The sequence below is a fragment of the Ixodes scapularis genome, unplaced genomic scaffold, assembly GCF_016920785.2.
Source record: "Ixodes scapularis isolate PalLabHiFi unplaced genomic scaffold, ASM1692078v2 PGA_scaffold1__304_contigs__length_218370807, whole genome shotgun sequence".
Lineage (NCBI taxonomy): Eukaryota > Metazoa > Arthropoda > Arachnida > Ixodida > Ixodidae > Ixodes > Ixodes scapularis.
In genome coordinates this window covers 140,317,115-140,323,980 of record NW_024609846.1, presented here as the reverse complement: position 1 = coordinate 140,323,980, position 6,866 = coordinate 140,317,115, and positions in this window count along the sequence as shown.

Genomic DNA, 6,866 nt, shown 5'->3' with positions numbered 1-6,866 from the left:
GTCTTTAGTTTGTGCTACGTCCTGGACAAACTTATAAGCTTTTTATTTATATATTTATTTAATAATTCGGTACATCTTCAAGTATTGCAAATATAGTACTCCGAATTAGTCGGTTACATGCTCTGCTAATCTAACTGCAGTGAATTCCCCGATGTCGAAAACCACGCTGAGTCGAACATCTGAAGTAGGTTAGGCTCACTGAGAGCCGACATATGAGGTATGAGGTATGACCAACATACCTCAGAACTCAAACACAGCCCTAAGTTAGACAGTTCGAGTGCGTACCATGAGATGCACTGGTTCGAGATTTTACTAGTTAAACATAACGTAGGTAAAACAATGCAGAACGACAGACTAGAAGAAAGGAACAAACAAGACGGGGTGGCGTTGTTTGTTCTTTTCTTCTAGTCTTTGTCGTTCTGCGCTGTTTTACATACATTATGTTTAGCCTATACCAACAAGCCCAGCTTTCAACTTTGGAACATTATACTAGTTATGTTTTTGGTACTGGAATCAAACTCACAAATAAGTGCCATCTTGTTTTATGTAATAGTTTTCTGGCATGAAATCCTCCCTTCCTGGTTCATTTGATCAATATTTCGTGTTGAAGTTTTTTGCGATGTGGATTAATTAAATCGTTTTGCAGCACCCTTTATGAAATCAAAAGTTTATTTTGCAGCTTTAAAATAAAATTCCACACAAACATTCGCAGCACAAGCTTCTAGTTCGTTTCTCTGCGTACATTATCATACGATTTTTTTATTGTTCTATTGAATTAAAAAAACACGCCTCTGTCGCTTTCCTACTCCTCCAAAACCACTAATTAGCTTTCATTGCATGTCAGAGAGTTAATTTACCCAAACTGTACACTAGCTCTTTATTAGTCATGCTTCAAAGCACTAGATACAGCAAGAAGAATGTTGTGACAAATACTATTTTACTCGCGACGTTTTTTTTTTCGTTTTTCTGTTTTCTGTATTGACATTGATACGGCATTTCATTTCTAGGTTTTTGCTATCACAGTAATTCAAGTGCCAGTATTTCAAAAAAAAAAATCCAAGCGTCCCTGAATTTAATTTATTTGTACTTCAATTTATACCAAGTGGTCATTAATTGAATCCAAGCTTTGATTGAAGTAATCGAAGTTATCATCAGTTCAATCTCAACGCCATCCATTTTAAGCGTAGAGCCACGCAATTTAGTCCGCTTATATCTCTGACTTATCGAAGACTGCTGCTCATCTGTCAGAACTGTTTTAGATACCTTGTAAGTCATTCAATATTTTTAAATGTATATACGTATTTTATGATCGCTTTCTCATATTCCCAAAGCATGCCTCCGCGGTAATCTGTCCGCCGTGCCGCGGTTTCATCATCGGCATTGACTGCTCCTTCAAATCGCCTGTAAAATTTTGGCGGTATGCTTGCGCCGTTGCGCTGTTCAAGACACCGCAAGTCGACTAGACGATTTTTTGATGAAACGTCATTCGGCGAGCTGCTTGCCATCGGAGTTGTCGTGCCTTTGGGTCCACGCAAAGAGACGGTCAATACATCCGGTGTGTGCGTTGAGCAGTGGTGCAGAGTGAAGGTCATTTGAGGTCTTTAGTCACCAGGTTGTCCCTTGGGTTGGAGCTTCTTGATAGGGCGAAGAGGGGTTCGGGCGTCTCCGATATGACCGAGGACCATGTCCAGACCCCCCCTCCCCACCCGCTGACTCTATAGGCCTTGTAGCTTTCAAGTTTTTTAGCAGCGGCCCTGGCAAGCCCAATACAATATTTTTAGATCCCGTCTAGTTTGCATGTCATTATGCTGCTCTAAATTGATTACGGACTTTATGAAAAATAGAAACATATGAGCTGAAAGGAATGCCTTCTTAGAATTTCCATATAACGCTGAGGCCGCCATTTGTATATATTTGTTTATTGATCTTAATTTTTTTAGGCACCCTGGCAGACCCTGGCGGACGCTTGTATTCGAATCTACATCGCTCCACCCTTATAGTCGCGTCTCTCAGACGCTACCGTTACAATGTCACTGTAAAAATGTGTGTGAAATCACAAGCATTTTTACAGATATTTTTGTTGACATACAGAAAATATCTGGTAATGGTCGTTAAACGAAACCTGTTTAAGAAAAAAACAGCCATTTTCTGTTTTTACGCCTTTGGATAATCAGGTGTTTTTTCACTTCACGAACGCGGTTCTGAGAACGTACTTAACTCATTACATTTTAGTTGCGTATTTAAAAAATACAACTATATTTATGTGTAATTTAGTGCGAGGATTAAAGCGCCGTGTCTTCGTATTTGCACTGCTGCGGAGCTTACTTTTCAAGATGGATGCCGGGTAACGGTTTTTCGTGGACGTTCGTTTTCCCGATTGGATAATTCCTGACGTAAGGTGACTGCTGCGCATTATTACCTGCTTTGTAGGGGCACTACTTTGTTCCGTCTTGCTTAAGCATCCTTATGGGCCCGAGCTCAAACTAAAATACGGAATATATATCGAATTTCCGTGGTACCTAAAGGCGCAACGACACTGGCGGGAAAACGTGAGCGTGGACACCGCTTGCACCTAAGGCGCTCCCGCGTAGCGAGCACCACAGGGCGCCTGATACTACGTATCCTAAAGTCCTACCACGAGTAGCGGTAAACCCGTAGCGTTTTGCCTCAGGGTCGCGTGCTCTTTCAAACTATTTTGTGCACATTCAAGATTTGCCGCGCTTTTTGGTGGGCCGGGCCAGACAGCGGCACGGAAGCTTGCCGCATGCCGCCAGAGGCCGTCCGTGCCGGAAACACTTTTTCCAGGGCTCACCGAGCGAGTTCGCGTCCGCCAAACGACCGCGACCGCCGACATCGGCGAACTGGTAGTTAAGGCTTGTTGGCTTTCCTGCAACGTAATTCATTATATAAACGTCACCTCCTGAATACTATTAGGCTGTAGTTCTAAACCTGGGCCACCGTCTGGCACTAGATTTATATTTATCATCACGAAATAATATATACTTAGAAATACTTAATTTTCGCGAGGACCTAACTTTCGCGAATTTCGCGAATTTCGCGAATCAGCTACAATTCGGGAAAAATAGGTCCCGCGTACAATTACGGCAAATTTTAAACCCATTGATATCGATATTGAGATCCTACTGCGTCGCGAAAATTAGAACCCGCGAATTATTCCAAAGCTTCAGCTCTGATCTAAATCGCGAAATATCGAGCCCGCGAAAACGAAGTCGTTTACATATTTAAATATCAAACTTTATAAGAATGAAATTTAGCCTGATTTTGTTATTTTTGTATAAAAATAAATATATATTTTTAAATTCAAATTTATATAATTATTTTGATTGCATTGCCTTTCCATCTGAACTATTTGCCTTTTCCTTTTTTTGTTGCATGATCTGTAGAAGCGGTCGAACCCATACCCAGTCATTGAAATCGGAAAGAGAGTGATTTTCGCTGGTTGGGTTCACACTGTGTCTGCCTTTCTTCATCTGGTCCATCGTCCTTTGCGCTGTTTTAAGTTTCAAATATTTCACATCGAAGTTGCGCATAATAAATATCGTTTACTAAGTGCTATACACATATGGTGCTACGGTTGGGATGTTGACTGGTGTTATTTTCTTGATTAAAAACAACAACAATCCGTGCAACATTAATCTGAATATTTATTAAAAATAAAACGTAGCCTAAATTGAGGCTGCTTCATTAAAAAAAAAGAACATTTATCTTCCTGATATTTGTTTATATTTACCCATCATTTATCTTTCTATGGGTTTATAGCGACCTTCGTTTTTTTTGTATAGAAGCTTTTCAATTAGCACTGAGTCATCCCAATCGGTGCGTGTGTGTGTTTGTATGTGTGCGCGTGCGTGCGTGTGCGTGCGTGCGCGCGCGTGTGCGTGTGTGTGTGTGTGTGTGTGTGTTTTTGCGCGCGCGCGCGCGTCAACGTGCAAAAGTGGTAATTGCCATAGGTTTTGGCTTCACGTAGGTTCTGACTACGTGACAGGCACGTAGTCAGGGGGGGGGGGGGGGCATGGGGCCCGGGCCCCCCCCCCCCCCCCCAAAAAAAAAAAATCTTCCATTTTGCTGGGACCTCCTCTCCCCCTCCCCCTCATACATCATTTTGTCATGGGCGGCCCCCCCCCCCCCCCCTTCCCCAAACCAAAATGGCTACGTGCCTGGTGGTGCATGTACATATTCATTATGAAATACTGTTGGCGTCTGGTCCTATACCTGGACTATTGATTGGTATTTTTAGTTTTGTTTATTATCTCATATGAAATTGAATGGATATAAAATTTACCATTTAGTAAAACAAAACGTTTATGTCTCTATTTAGCTCACAACTCTTATAATTATGCCAAATCATAATAGCTTTCTGTTCGATTGTTTTAATTTTTTTACTTTTTAATGTTATGAAGGATTTCTTTAACAAGTATACAGGTAACTGGATCAGAAACATGGTAGTTTTTCTAGGTTTGTTTCCTTGCACTTCCCTACGGTGTGCTAAATATGAATTTAAGTCTTACAGTTTTACAGATGCGGTTTTATATAAAAATACATTTCACGGAACTTGGTCTCAGAAAACAACTTCAAAAACATGCCCTCAAGCAAAAATATTCCGTTGCGCGCATCATCGCTGCCAGCCACACGACCATTTAATGAATTGATGTCTGTGGTGGGCTGGTAGTAGAGCGCTGTGCAAAAAAAAAATATATTTATTTTTGATAATATTTAATCTTCAATTGTGAAACATTTGGGGGTAATAAATAAAACAGAAATGCCAGCCAATAGTTCAGGGAGAGGATTAGACGCGGATGGTATTTAGCGGGCAAAATTAATAATGCCTCACGCTGAAGGGAAACTAACACGCCTAAAGTACCAGTTTTACGCACAACCACACCGATTTTTATATAAAAAAGCGGATTGCGGATTAAATTAATAGAACGGTGAGTGATGGGTAAATATTTGAAACATCAAAAGGAAGACAAATGTTCTTTTCGCAAAAAGCAAACTTAAATGATGACTGAATTTCATAATTGATAAATCTCAAATCAATATGAACATATTCGTAAAAAAAAAATAGCACCACTCGACATCCCAGGAGTAGGACCATCTGCGTATAGCGTTTACTAAACGGTATACCCCCCGTTGGTTTGGTGCGTAAAACCCTTTAATTTCACTTTTTTTTTTCTTCTTGCTTTAGGGTTATTGCTGCAGTGAACCCAGGAAGAGGCACGATGACTCAACGTACGAAAAACAAAGAGCTTTGCTTGACACCCAAGGTTACAGCACTGATAAAAGCACCTCATGATTATAACTTTTATACATTTAAAACATGAAGACACATGTGCCACCCGACGTCCTACCTGCTTAGATTGTTAGCGTTTTGTTTTCTTTCAATAAACGTTTTATTACTTAATTTCAATTCATCTGAGAAGAAAACATTCTTTCGCAGAAAGTATATGATTGATATGGTATAACGCAAAATTAGGATGGACAAAAACAGGAAACGGGACACAGCACAGCCTGAGGGAAGCGTGCACTGCAGGGCAAACTGAAAAGCGAGCCTGCGCCGTGTCTCGGCTCCCCTGTTACTTGTCCCTCGTTTGGTATACTCTGCCACTGCTAAGCGAAATTAAATTCTTACAACAATTTTTCCTTATACGTGGTTGCCATTTTAGCTTAGTAACCGGCACAGTAAAGAACAGTTATTCTTAAATTTGGCAGATTTTATATTTGACGCTGGAACAAGGCGTCGGCAGACGATAACCCTTCTGCTAACATGTTAATGCTAATATTACTACGCGACATTTGTGTACATAGGCATCTAGGTGGTAAAACTTACATAGTAGCAAAGGTATTGATATACGTCTAATCACCTTTGCTACAATGCATGCTTCACTAGCTTTTTATGTCTAGTTGCGAAGTCGCGTGGCAATGTATCAGCAGTGACGTATATATTTCGCCTATGCCCTGTTCCATCTTAGAATACTGCATCTGATAATTGTAAAAAATGAATGAAAGCACAAAATTTTATACAATAAATGCAAACAATAGAAAACGTAAAATTACGTAAATAAAACAAAGAGTATCTGTTCTTGCGCTTTCACAGTAATTGCTTTCACGAAACTTGTAATTTAGCAGAAATCATCTCCCATCGTATCTTTCTGTACCTGATTTAGCGTAACTCTTTATTCTACATAAATTGTCCATGCTGGGATTTTTCTGTGACTGCTTGCACACAACTTGTGATTTTACATAAATTTTCTGCTAGTGGAAAACAGAAAAAAGTATGTGAAATAACAGAAAAAAATTTAAAAACCGCAGAGGTTTACTGAAATTTTCTGGCGAAACAGCTGTCAGACAATTTCTGTTTTTTTACACAACTTTTTTTTTTACAGTGTAGACCTATTGCTAAACTGCAAAAGCATCGAGAAGAATGCGGGGAATGTAGGTGTACGCGTCGCACGCTCTTAGCTTCCCCGTATAGAAATATTTGAAGTAGATAACCAAAATAAGGTGTTGTCGAACGCGCGTGGAAGATGCCATTTGTTTTAGGCTTTCACTTTAGAACAGTTACTGCTGCATACGCCGGCACGTGAGGCACGTTGGCCGACCTTCCCAGCGTTCTCCTTGATGCTTGGGTAATTTAGTGATAGGTCAATTACATGGTCGCGTTTGTACTGGCAGAAAGAAATAGGCCTATAATATAAATCTTTACCCCCCGTTCTTTCCCGTACCGAACATGGCAGAATGCACTCCTCAAAAAGTAAAATGTCCTACCCGTTCGGGAATGACGCCAACGACCCTGAGTAACATGACACTTGAGGTGGTACCGTATGTGCACAAAATGTCGCACAGCC